This window comes from Petaurus breviceps, unplaced genomic scaffold, assembly GCF_028583685.1.
Source record: "Petaurus breviceps papuanus isolate PSGF00001 unplaced genomic scaffold, PetGlider_PUasm1.0 140, whole genome shotgun sequence".
Lineage (NCBI taxonomy): Eukaryota > Metazoa > Chordata > Mammalia > Diprotodontia > Petauridae > Petaurus > Petaurus breviceps.
Window position 1 is genome coordinate 32,629,845 of NW_027185698.1, and position 13,890 is coordinate 32,643,734.

General features: G+C 38.9%; 1 protein-coding gene across 1 annotated transcript in view; it reads left to right on the forward strand.

Moving 5' to 3' along the window:
• The first annotated feature begins 7,037 nt into the window (after positions 1-7,037).
• SLC2A9 (solute carrier family 2 member 9) overlaps positions 7,038-13,890 on the forward strand; it is a 296,562-nt gene continuing 289,709 nt past the window's right edge. The window contains exons 1-2 of the mRNA XM_069069870.1: positions 7,038-7,417; positions 10,067-10,168. The gene's annotated coding sequence lies outside the window, so the exon portion shown is untranslated. The remainder of the gene's footprint in view (positions 7,418-10,066; positions 10,169-13,890) is intronic.

Sequence of the window (13,890 nt, forward strand, 5' to 3'; positions counted from 1 at the left end):
ATATATGTACTGTGCCTTGCAAATCTTAAATTGTAATATTAATTTAATTATTATTATTATCTATGGGAGAATAAGATATAGGGAAACAAGAGGTCAGGTAAAGTACCATGGAAAGTCTCAATGACTGAACATCATTTTCCTCTAGAAGGGGCTAGGGATCAAGCAAGGCTCCTTACAGCTTTGGTGGAAGCTTCTGCCCAGGGCTCTTAAGTTCTAGGTGACCAGGAAGGGGCCTTCCATAGGGAAAAGAGAAATCCTGAAGGACATTCTCCTTGGACCAGGCAAGATGGTCAGTTGTGGTCCTGGCTAAACAGAGTAGACAAAGAAGGAAGATCAATACTGGTTTGCAGCAGAGTATGTGAAAAAGCTAGCAGCAATGGGGAAGGAAGGTCTGATTATATAGCAAAGAGGTTGGCAGTGGGAGCTGAGAATGTACTCTGAAACCACAGGCCAGCTTTTCCCATATACCCAAGCTTAAAAGCATGCATGTATTACCCATCCATTGAACATCCAAAATTGGGTGGGAGGCCTGATGTCAATGTTGTTGAAACTTACTCTGGCCAGTCCAATTCAATTCAATGAGCATTTATTAGGCACAAGTTATGTGCTGGACACCATCTAAAAACAAAACAAAAAAATTCTACATCCCTTTGGATCCTGGCACTCGCTGAAGGGACAATTGCAAATGCTTTTGCTCCTCTGTGCATGTGGCATGGTTGTGAAAGGGAAAGAAGAGTAAGGGCCTCAAAGGAGTCATAGGCCCCTCTGTGCTCCTGGACCTCCTAGTCGGTAAATTGACAACGACTGTACTGTGACCAAATGGGGTAATAGGGTCAAAGTGGGCTCCAGGGTCAGAAGAATTTCCCTATTTTCAACCTATCTTGGGATTAGAGAGGACTGACCTTTGGGGCTGAGGGGTACCACCTAGCACCAGTCAAGGAAACATTTTAAGTGCCCACCAATCTTAAGGTCACCAGTCCACTTGTGAAGAATAGAAGCTAAAGAACTTTGTGAAATGCTTAGAGATAGTGGGGTGAAGTAGAAAAGAAGAAAGTATTTAAAGTCAGAATTCCTTGGTTTGAGTCTCAGTTCCTATACTTTCTCAATTGTATGATTGTATACATTTGCATAAATTTGTATACAATTGTATAAATGTTATACAGGACAGAATTAAGTATTGGACTATATTGTATAGCTTGGAAGGCAGCAAGACATAGTGGACTGAAGGTTAAACTTGGAGTCAGGAAGACTTGGGTTTAGATCCTGCCTCTTATACAAACTAACTATGTGACCACCATTAAGTCATGTTACCTCTCAGTGTCCTAGGTCTCCATGGCCATGAATTGTAGAAGAACGAGCTATCTGTATTGGTGGAAAGAATTTCCACACCAGGGGCTCACACCACACTCATGAATTTAGGCCCTCTCTTCCCTTTCCCTCCCAAGGGGATGCCTGTAAAAGTTGTGGGTTTATAGGTGTTCAGAAAAGAGGAATCAATATGGCAGCCTGCTGTTGTTGGGGAAAAGATTCTTGGAGTATTGCTTCTAAATCTTAGCTCCCTTATCAGTTAGCTGTTCTCACCCACATTATGAGTTCTCATAACCTCCTGAATAACTCATCTCCTTTCTTGGAATAATTAGCTTTTCATCACGTGTAAGACTTCTACTAGGCCTTTGGAAAGTTACTGCTTAAAAGCATTGGGCATTTGTTATTTAATCTTTCAGGTCACATTGGGGTTAATTCCTATGATCCCTTTTTCTCCTCTGTTAACTCTGAAACTTAGGAAGAACAGTTAAGTAAGCTTTCAATTATGTTTAAAGGTTTCAGGTGAATCTAAACAACAGATTTTTGTTTTGATGATTTCATCATTTGCTTAGTTGACCTTTAATTCCTGCTAAAAATCTAATTACATAAAGCCTGCACTCAATTTTTAAAACAAGTTATTTTATCTACTGGAAACCATTAATAAACCATCTAAATTCCACTCTCAAGTAGTTTTGAAGGAAAAAAATAATTTTTTTGTGCTTCTCTTTTATGTGTAAGCACATCTTAAAAGTTTTTGCCTTTATAGGGCATGCTAGAGTTTAGTCTGAGGTACCCCCACCTCTTAGTTTGCCTGGCTTCTTTCAAGACTCAACTCAAATCCTGTTTTTTGTAGGAAGTCTTCCTTGGCTTCCTTCTATGAGACTGTTTTTGTTCAGTCGTGTTCAACTCTTCATGACCCCATGGACTATATGGTCCATGAGGTTTTCTTGGCAAAGATACTGGAGTGGTTTGCCTTTTCCTTCTCTAAAAGGTTAAGGCAAACTGGCTAAGTGACTTGCCTAGGGTCACACAACTAATAAGTATATGAGGCCTATTCACTGAATGGTCATTACCTCACTCAAATTGGGGAAAGTGAAATTCTGAAGGACGTTCTCCTTGGACCAGGCAAAATGGTCAGTTGTGGTACTGGCTAAACAGAGCAGGCAAAGAAGGAAGATCAATACTGGTTTGCAGCAGAGTATGTGAAAAGGCCAGCAGAAAGGGGACTTTAGCCTAAAAGGACCAGGGTCTCCCATTGTATCCTGGGCCATCTCCAGCCATCCTGATGAATATCTGGTCACTGGATCCAGATGGCTCTAGAGGAGAAAGTGAGGCTTATCACCTTGCATAGCCCTCCCTCACTCAAATCAAAGTCAATTGCAAGTCATGTCATCACTTTCCTGATGTCATGGTCCTATTCAAAAACGAAGGACAAGCACAACAAAACCATAAACTAGGAATATCTTCTATAATTTTCTTAACAAATAGTTATTTAGATTTATCCTGAAGACCTACAAAAAAGGGGGAATTCCGATCCTCCCAAGGCAACGTTTTCCATTGCTGAAAAACAAAATGTTCCTTATCTGAGCCAAAGTGTATCTCTTTGTAACTTCCATCCATTGGTCTTAGTTTTGATGCTTAGATATGTGGACTTTGATGTAAATACTCTGAAAATCAGAGTATCCTTGAGGGTGAAGATGGCTTCATTTTTGTCTATGTATCTTTGTATCACTTAACACAGAACCTGGAGCATAGTAGGTGTGTTATAGAAGCTGCTTGTTGGATTGGATTACCTGGTAATTTCCCATTATAGCATGAAATTCAGTATAATTTGGGGGAAAGAATGCTGGGTGTAGGCACTATATTGCCTCATCTTCTGAGTGTTTGATGTATGTATGTATGTATTTATATATGTATTGTTTTCTCTAAGAATGTAAGTGACAGGGGCGCCCAGGTAGCACAGCGAGTAAGAGCACCGGCTCCAGTGTCAGGATGACCTGGAGATCGAATCCCGGGCTCAGACACTTAGCACCCACCCAGAAACACCTGGCCGTGTAACCTTGAGCAAGTTACTTAACCCCAATTGCTTAGGGGTGGCCAGGGGGCTCAGAGAGTAAGAGCACTGGCCCCAGAGTTGGGATGACCTGGGATTAAATCTGGGCTCAGATACTTAGCACCACACCCAGAAATAACTGGCCGTGTAACCTTGAACAAGTTACTTAACCCCAATTGCTTAAAAAAAAAAAAAGAATGTAAGTGACTAGAGAGCACTCTTGTGGATGTAGCCCATGGGAAAGTTTAGAATCTTAGAAACTTAGAACTGGAATCAAATATTTATTATTAGAAGAGATCTTAGAAATCTTGAGCATAGGGATTATTTCCTTTTTTTAAAAAAAATATTTGTATCCCTACTGTCTAACATAATTCCTAGCACATAGTAGATGCTTAATAAATTCTTGCTGATTGATTATCCTGTCCAGTCCTTACCAGAACATGAATCCCTTCTATAGTCGCCCTGTGACAAGTGGTCAACCTTTGCTTGAACACCTTCAGTGACTGGGAACTGATTTCTACTTGAAGTGTCTTATTTTGTTGTTCTACAGTTCTGATTGTTATGAAATTCGTGTGTGTGTATACACGTGCACAATTTTTTTTTATCCATATCTATAATTTCCTACATATTGGGAACTCCTTCAACCAATGTGGTTTAGCATCTGATTTTCAATGTATTGTCTGACAGAGTTGCTTGGGAGCATTGAGAGGTCAAATGACTTGCCTATGGTTCTATAACCAGCATGAGTCAGAGACAGAATTTGAACCTACTTTTTCCTGACTCTTACTCTCTAGCCACTAAGCAACACTGTCTTTCAATTCTTCCTTGCAATTCTCCCTTGCTGTAACTTCCACCCTTTGATTCTAGCTTTGCCTTTTGGTGCCACAGAGAATTAGTCTAACATTCCTTCTACACAATACTTAGAATATTGAAGATTGGCTATGCTCTCCCAACTCTTCTTAGATTTAAATTATAGTTATATCAAATTATAATTTGATTCTCCAGTTTAATTACTTGAAGCATGTCTCTGTCTCATAATTTAGTGCTTGAACATTCCTTTATATTTTCTCCCTAATCATATTGAGAACTCCTCAAAGGTAAAACAGTGCTTCATCCTTTTTTGCATCCAATAAAATAGAAAGTCTTTAGGACAAGGAGAGAATCTTTTTCCACCCTCTTTCTATTTTCTATGAGCATAAAGCAACCTCGGTTGTAATTATCCTCTTGTTATTAGTGATTTAATACGTCCTTTTATATGGTTGCTGAAACCTTGCATTTCTTTTTTTTAAAAAACTATCTGTTCATATATTTTAACCACTTATCAATTGGGAAATGGCTCGTATTCTTATAAATTTGAATCTGTTCCTACGTACCTTGGAAAGGAGATCCTTATCTATCTTGGATATCTAGCCTACCTTCCTGATCTCTGTCTTTAGCACTTTTATCTGTTCTCTGTCTTCTAGCCTCATTGGGGAATCAAATTTTGTTCACTTGTTCATATAAAGAATGGTTTGACTATGATCCCTTCCAATTTGCACATTCTATGACTATAGAATTGTCACTCTTTCCGAGCACCCAGGTGGCTTTATTATAAACTTGAGGTCAATCAACAAACTAGAGACACTGAAACAGAAGACAGAATCCCTGCCTTCAAGGATCTTAAATGGTACCAGGGAAGCCATGTGTACATATATGATATAGCCCAATAGATAAAGTGCTGCTGGATCTGGAGTCAGGAAGACCTGAGTTCAAATGTGTTCTCAGACCCTTACTGTGTGATCCTGGGCAAGTCACTCAACCTCTGCCTTAAATGTAAAATGGAGATGATGATAATAATAGCTAACCTTTATGTGTGGCAGCTAGATGGCTCAGCGGATAGAGTGTTGGGCCTGGAATCAGGAAGATCTGAGTTCAAATGTGAATCAGAAGCTCATTAGCTGTGTTGTAACCCTGGACAACTCACTTAGCCTCTGTCTGCATAATCCACTGGAGAAGGAGATGGCAAATCAATCCAGTGTCTTTGCCAAGAAAACTCCATACAGGGTCATGAAAAGTCAGATGTATGGTTAGGGAAGAAAAACAAAGCTATATTTCATAATCTTCCTCCCAGGGGTAGGGAACCTTCAGCCTAGAGGCCACATGTGGCTTTCTAGGTCCTCAGGTGTGACCTTTTGATAAGTCCAGGTTTTACAGAATAAATCCTTTTATTAAGGGTATTTTTTCTGTGAAGTTTAGATTTAATCAAAGGGTCACACTTGAGGATGTAGAGGTCCACATGTGGCCTTGAGGCTACAGGTTCCCCATCCTATGAGTCTAGACCATCCCTATTCACATTCCTTAAACCTTCCTGGATTAGCTCCTGGGGATTCAGAAGCTACATTTAGCACTAAATATTCACAGGACTGTATTTCATGCACATGGAAAAACAGCTAGAAGAACTGAGGCTGTCAATATTTATGATCTCACCACATTTTGCCACATCTGCCTTGGCAATTCCCCTCTTGGTCAGGGGAGTTGGGGAGACCAGGATAAATTTTGCCCAGCTCTCTCAGGGCACTTTCTGTGGCAAGGAAGAACTCCCTAACTATTGGAGCTGCTCAAAGGAGAAGTGGGCTGCCTTACAAGATGTGTCTTATCCCTGGAGCTATTTTAAGAAGAGACTGAATGATAACTTGTCCTGCAAGTTCTTGTAGAAAGGAATCTGGTTCAGGTCTGGATTGGACTTTTAATGATCTTTGAAGTCCCTCCTGACTCTTAGATTCTATGTATAATTTATAGATAAGGAGACAGAAGCCCACAAAAGTTACTGTTAATACTTGTGATGATGATGACATATATTTATATATAGCGCCTCAGGGCTCCTAAGGGCTTTCCTCCTTCACAATAATTGAGAGCTACATAGTGCAGATCTAATCTCTGTACAGTATTGCACAGCCAGGTGAAGAAACAGCCTCATCCAGGTGCAATGACTCACCTAATATTGCATAACTAGTTAGTGTCGGAACCTAGACTTAAACCTGGAATGTCCAATTTCACGTTTAGGTTCATCCCAGAATACTATAGCTATCTTAGAGGGAGCTAGGTGACACATTGGAAAGAGTGCTGGGCCTATGGGGGCTATGCTGTTGTTCATTTATTTTCAAGGGTTTCCAACTCTTTGTGAACCTTCTTGGCAAAGATACTGGAGTGCTTCTGCCATTTCCCTTTTCTAGCTCATTTTACAAATGAAGAACTGAGGCAAACAGGGTTAAATTACTCGGTCAGAGTCATGTAACTAAGTAAGTGTCTGAGACTAGATTTGAACTCAGGTCTTCCTGACTCCAGACCCAGTACTCTATCTACTTTGTCACTTGTCTGCTGAGTTCAAATTTGACCTCAGACACTTACTAGTTGTGTGACCCTGCCTCCGTTTCCTCAATTGTAAAATGAGGATAATAATAAAACCTACCTCCCAGGGTTGTTTTGAAGATGAATTGAGATATTTTAAAAATACCTAGCACACAGTAGGTGCTTAATAAATGCTCGTTTCCTTTGTTTTAGGATCATAATGAATGATCAGCTGCTGTACTTTATACATTACTTTTAACTACTTTACAAACCCCTCATTTTTCTTGCATTCCACTGAAGTCAGCACTCAGACCGTTGGGAAACCAGGCTTTCTGGTTTTGCTTTCACTTGAGTTCAAACTGTTTACTCTTCTCTTGTCAGTTAAGGTCCTCCCAGCCGTCAATAAGGCCTTTTGTCTATGGACATGTTCCAACACATCAAGCATGTTCTCCTCTGGGACTAAAGGACCCTTTCACAGATTCTGCTCCCCAGTTTCCCCCTGAGGGTACCAACTCTACTGCAGGCAGTGCTTCAGTTGAGAGTTCTTGATTGGAAAGCTGCTCAGAGAGTAGCCACCTCCCCACAGAAAGCTTCTGGTCTTAGGGGGAGGCTGGTTTTCTTCTCAGAATCTTGGAGTCTTGCTACTCAGTTTGCAAAGTGGAAGTTACCAGCTGCAGCCTGAGAAAGAGAGGAGACAGCAGCCCCGGAATCTTCCCATCAGCAAGATAACAGGTACTGTCCATCCCAAAAGGCAAAAACTATTGCCTGCTTTCCCTTCATAAGGTCACCTTTCCCCTGCCCCTTCCTGGTGTGTTTTCCACTTCAGTAAGAAGAATTTAAACCCCTCCCCCCACCCCTGTCAAAATAATCATAACGGACAGGAAACAGTAATTTTAGAAAGAGGAAGCAAGGGCAGAGAGAAGCTAAAATTTTTTGAGACAGTTGCTGTTATGCAGAAGGAAAAGGATCCATTCCTTTTAGCATAGTCATTAATAATTTCTTATCCACATGTCCCAGATGCTCACAGTCTATGACATTTATTCCGAAATTGGTTGGCTCTGGCAGCACTATGGGATTCCTTTCCTGTATGGTTGTGTGTGTATGTGTGTGTTGTCAAAGACTGTCTCTCTCTATAATATCAAAGCATTAGCCAGTATAATGAGAAACACAAGAAATGTGGCAGCTGGTTCTCCAAGGAGCCACCCCAGATCCACCATCTCAAGGGGATGCATGTAGTGTCTTAGATATAGAGCTGGTTTCATAGTCAGGTAATCTCTTAATCTCTTGCCTCTGATACACACTGCCTCTCTGACCTTGGGCAAAACATGTAACCTCTTATGCAAATTAGTACAATATGAAGTGGCAGGTGATGAGTGCAAAGGAGAGTTACTCTAGAGAATCTAAGGAGCAAAAGAAGATTTAAGGTTTCATGGGGATTATAGTTAACTGAGGTTTGAAGGTTGAAAGGAATGCCAGTGGACAAAAATGAGGCACTTGAATTCATTAAAACAATATAACTGCTGAGTAATGTCTCCCTTCTAGGAGCTGGGCTCTGTTCCAGAGGGTTTAAATTATTGTGAGTAAACAAAAAAAGTCCATGCATTGACTCTTTGGAATGAGTCCTTTGGCCCGAAATTGATCTTACAAACTCTTATTTTACAAATAGTTCTGAAAAACTTGATGTGGTTTCCCTATTCAGAGCAGATTAATGACCACAAATTATAAAGGAAGAAGGGATAGATTTTTGCCAGAGGCAAACATATAAAGGATATCAGAGAGTGATATCAGATAGCCTGGAGTGAGGAAGAAGATGAAAACTAAAACAAAAATAAAAACAATAAAGCCAGACAGAGAATTTGGAAAGGCAAGCAATTTGACTGTTATGACAGACATAAGAGATGGAGGAACAAAGAGCTCCACACATCTCAATGATTCCTAAGGACATCACTGTAAGACATCTGTAATGTTTTAGTGGAGCCCACTAAAGGAAGCTTCCTTAGGGGAAGCTTGCTTACAGGAAAGCTTTCACACCTTTTGCTAATCTCTAATTAGGCACTGAGTCAAGAGGGTTGTGATGCCTTCTGACTCTGAGAAGTATATATATACACTCCGAGTTGGTATTTTGCTTTGTGGGCTCGCTTATGAGAAGGATCTTGTGATTTCCTGGTCGAGATTCTGAATGGCCTTATGTTCAGAGCTTCCCGACTGCTCAGATGCAAAGGCTCTCTCTATCCAGAGATGTATGTAAAGTATATAGTTGATTCAAGGCAGTTAGAGTCTTTATTTGGTTTTATTTCTCTGTTTGTATTTTCTCTGAAGTTTAGGATGCTGACTTTTCCTCTGAACTAGTGAATTAAAAAAAAATTGTTGACCCCTTAAGTAGCGAGCTTTCTTAGTAAAGAGAATCTAAGAGGTTGTGCTAGCAGGCATCCTGGGTATGCCAGTGTGCTTGTTGCTACAACATCACTGTATGTATTAGGCTGTCAGCCTAATATGAAACTTGAAGTTTATAACAATGACTCTAAGTGATCAAGAAAATGTCATATTCTACCCATTGTCCTCTATTTTCAGAAAGCTGAGAAATAGGTACTACTTTTTAGCATTCCAGGTCCCACTTAATACAGTATTCTACATAGGGGAGATATTTAATTAATGATTTTTAAATTGAAATGTTAAATTTTAAGAAATTTTTCATCACAGATATTTAAGAAAAAATGTTTTTAATTGGCCAAGATCCCCAGAATGACTGACATCTTGCTGTTATCAGCTAACACCTTAGTTATTAATTAATGATTTATGAGAGATTAGTTGACATCTAGCTGGGAGCCAGGATACAACAAAAGTTAGAATCATAGAATCTAAGAGGTCTTATTATCATAGAGCATTAGATTTGAGAGGGACCTTAGAGGGCCACTAATTTAAGCTCTATGTGAGGCATGAATGTCATTTGTAACTTTCTGGACAAAAGAACATCCAACTTCTACTGGAAGGCCTGCAAGTGATAGGGGAGTCTGGTTGGGGACCAAGGTAAGGGTAGATAACTAATGAAAGTTGAGGGGAGTCAAGTATAGAAAAGGAGGACTGTTAGGAGAGGTGGGAGAGTCATGTATAAACTATACTCCATAATTTTCTTGTGGGCTAACTCTCCCTCTACTTTTACTCAGATGATCCATTAGCAATTCTCTCTTTTCCTTTAGTCTCTGCCAAGGTTGTACTGTTTCTAAGTGTTGTTGTACTCCTGGGTATGTTGACAATAAGTTGAAATGGCCATCAATACCAGCCGTTAATCATTTATCTCTTATCAAAACTTCTATCAAAGAATGCTTAAAATGGTGGGTGGAACTGGTTTAATCATTAATATTGTTTTTTTTTTCCCCTCAGTTTCCCACGTTTATACAACATAATACTGGCAGCTCCTCAATATATTCGACTGGCTTGATTATTCATTAGACTGTGACAGAAGAGCACTGCCTAGGATATGAGGTAAGTGATTTCTTGTTACTTTGGAAATATGTATATATATGTATGTGATCTCATATAAACATACATATAAATTTATAACTAGAGATTTTTTGTGACAACTAAAACAAGTGATTTCTCTCCCCTTCTATATACTATGCACTTAGAAATTCATTTCCAAAGTTTGGAAAATATGTTATACAGCAGATTTTTTTTTTTAAGCAATTGGGGTTAAGTAACTTGATCAAGGTTACACTGCCAAGGTGTTTCTCGGTGGGTGCTAAGTGTCTGAGCTCAGGATTCGATCTCCAGGTCATCCCAACACTGGAGCCAGTGCTCTTACTCACTGCGCCACCTGGCCACCCCTACACAGCAGATTTTAAATGACATTATGCAACAGTTTATTTTCTGGAATTTTGTTCTAAACTCACTGCCTCTTTCTTTAGTTTTTTTTTACTAAACATTTTAATTTTCTCACTTGTAAAATGAGGGGATCAGATTAGAGGGTCTCTATAGTTCTTTCTTGATCCAACCTTTTGAGTTCTACTTTCTAAGCTCTGTTCTGGTTCTAATGTCGTATGTGATCAGTTCAAAGGTTTGTACTTCATCATTAGCTGTATTGATTGTAAATGCAGTCAACCTTTTTTTTATTATAGTAAGTGATTAACTGGAATCATTTTTGGAATCAGGTATTAAGTTAATTTTTAAATTTCATTTTCATAGTTTAGTATATGTTCTCCATGAATTTATCAATATCTTTTGGGAAGCTATTTTAATTTTCAATGTAAGTTACCTTTTAGGATCGTTCAAACTCATTAATCATCTGACAACATATAACTTCTTATTAATCCTGAACTAACCTCTTGAAAATTCCAAAAGTGGGCAGCCCACGGCAACTAAATGTACCTTTTATGATGTCATAGGCCCTGAACATCTTCCCCCTTGGTACAGTGGACAGAGTACTGAACTGGGAAGTCAGGAGACATAGGCTTGGCCCTAACCCTGTCACTAACTTACCATAGGACTTGGTTGGACAAGATACTTTCCCCATCAAATTACAGAAAGACCTTAAAAGGTAAAGATTGGAATAGATTTTATCTAGAATCTCTTCTGGTTTTTATGGTCTACAATCAGTTGTACTTCTACTTGTTTTATCTGCTCTTTGGCTTCATGACAAAGAAATTAGCACCAGGTATTTTTATATAGGTAGAAAGCAGATTTTAGGAAACATTAGTTCAAATATTGCTTCTAATACCATCTGGCTTGGGGAGCCTTGTCAGGGCACTCACTTTGTAGTGCCTGAAACAATTCTCTAATACATCAAAGTTACAGAGAAGGGGCAGACCTACATTTTATAGAGGAAATTTCTTCACTTGGTAGTTTCCTCATGCCAACGAAATCAAAGCTTCAGGCTCCAGTCCTATCTGTGTTTAATTCAGCAATCAAAATTTTTTGTTATAATAATGGCTAAAATTATTTTTTGTGAACTTAATCACGAATAAACACATTAAAAAAATCAGTCAATAAGCATTTATTAAGAACTTGATATATAACACTGGGGCAGCTGGATGGCACAGTTGATAAACTGCTGAGCCTGGAGCAGGAAGACTCATCTTCTTGAATTCAAATCTGGTCTCAAATACTTACTATCAATGTGACCCTGGGTAAGTCACTTGATCCTGTCTGCCTCAGCTTACTCAACTGTAAAATGAGCTGGAGAAAGAAACTGCAAACCACTCCAGTATCTCTGCCAAGAAAATCCCAAACAGGGTCACAAATAGTTGGACAGGACCGAAATGACTGAATGATAGTAATAATAACAATAACATGTATCAGGCACTGTGCTAAGCCCAGGGCTTACAATGATGGTGATACAAAATAGATAACTGCCCCAATTTTTGAAAATGTTTAGAATTAAATGAAAAGAATTATAGAAGACAGAAAAAATAAAGCAATTTTACTACCACTTTCCTAAATTGAATATGTATGATTCTTTTTAAAATTTTATTTTTCATTCTGAACTTAAACACAAAAAAAGTTTCCATAGAGCAGGAAACAAAAAGAGGATTAAATATGAAACTATGAATCTCCATTTCATAATATCTGTTTTTTTTTTTTTTAAGTACATCATCAACACAAAATCTGGCCTCAGACACTTAACACAAAAACTAGCTGGGTGACCTTGGGCAAATCACTTAACCCCAATTGCCCTCCAAAAAGCAAAAAAAAAAAAAAAATAATGTACATCATCAGTTCCATACATTACTTTTAAAACTGCCCTGCTATTCTGACAAGTTATTGTTGCTGCTTTGTCCTTTGTTCTCGAAGACTTCAGAAAGGTTATGCCATGACTTGCAAGTGAATTGGATTTAAGTGAGTCAGGGCTGTGCAGTCATTAGCCTCACTTTCTGCTTGGGAGCCATTTGGGTCCAGTGGCAAGATATAGATCAGGACAACTGGAGATGAACCTGGAAACAGTGGGAGACCTTGGCTTTTTTAAGTTAGCATCTTTTCCCCGGTCTCAGTTTGACTGAGAAAACATCTATTCAGTGATTAGGGCTAGGCAAGAAATGAGGCAAAGAATGGCTTCTTTCACCTAGCTTGAGGGGAAGACTCTCAGGGTTTCTGGTAAAAACAGAAACAATTGCTATTTACATTTACTCTGAGTCATCAGGGCTCAAACAAAGACCTAGGGAATCTTGGGCTGGGACCTAGTATTAACCAATCAATGAGCACCAAAGTGATTAGCTTAAGACGTTGTCCTTAAGAAAGAAATCTAGTCCATAAACCCCATGATATCTTACAAGGTGTTAGCAATTGAAATTTACATTCCTTTGAACAGAGAATCCTCAGGTAGGGTATGATATCCTATGTGGACAGAGGGAGAGGAGGGATGGAAAGGAGGAAGGGAGAGTACACCCATTTCAAACTACAAAGAGGAATAAGGAATGAGGAAGAAGGTTGTATATGAAAGTGTCCATTTGTGTTACCTACCTATCAAATTGAATGCAATTGGTGTATTTGTTTTTTTATTCTCTGCAGTAAAAAAAATTAATGCTGTTCTTTTCTATATCTATAACTAATTCTTTCCGTCTCCCCAAGTAGAAACTCTCCTTATCCGTATAGGTGAGCAAAACAAACCAACACGTTGGTCATATCTGAGAATGAAAGTCTAATTCTGTACATTCATCATCTTGAATTCATCACCTCTCTTCCAAGATGTGGGAGGTATACCTCATCATTGATGGTTTGAAGGACAGTCATTAATATTATGCAAATTTCACAGTTCTTCACATTATCTTTACAAAAATTGACCATGTAATACAGCATGAAAATTCCTAAGCAAATATAGACAAACACAAATATTAAATCTATCCTTTACTTAATCCCCTAACAATAAAGTTACACTCAGTAAGAGGAATTTAAAGGAAATAATTAATGAAAGTGTCAACTGGGCTAATGGTTGGGTGAGTGGAAAGAAAAGGAGAGATGTGGAGTCCAAATCAACAAGCCTGGGCAAATTATTTACACATGCAGTCCTACTCTAACATGTACACAAACACACGTTCAAGTCCAGTGACTGACTCCCTGTTACCTCCAGGATCAAATACAAAATCTTCTGAGATTTAAAGTCCTTCTCAACCTGACCCCTTCCTATTTTTCCAGTCTTTCTAATACTTGAATTTCCTCCATTTCCTCCACACTTTAGCTATGTAGGATTTCTTGCTGTTCTGGCTTCTATCAAG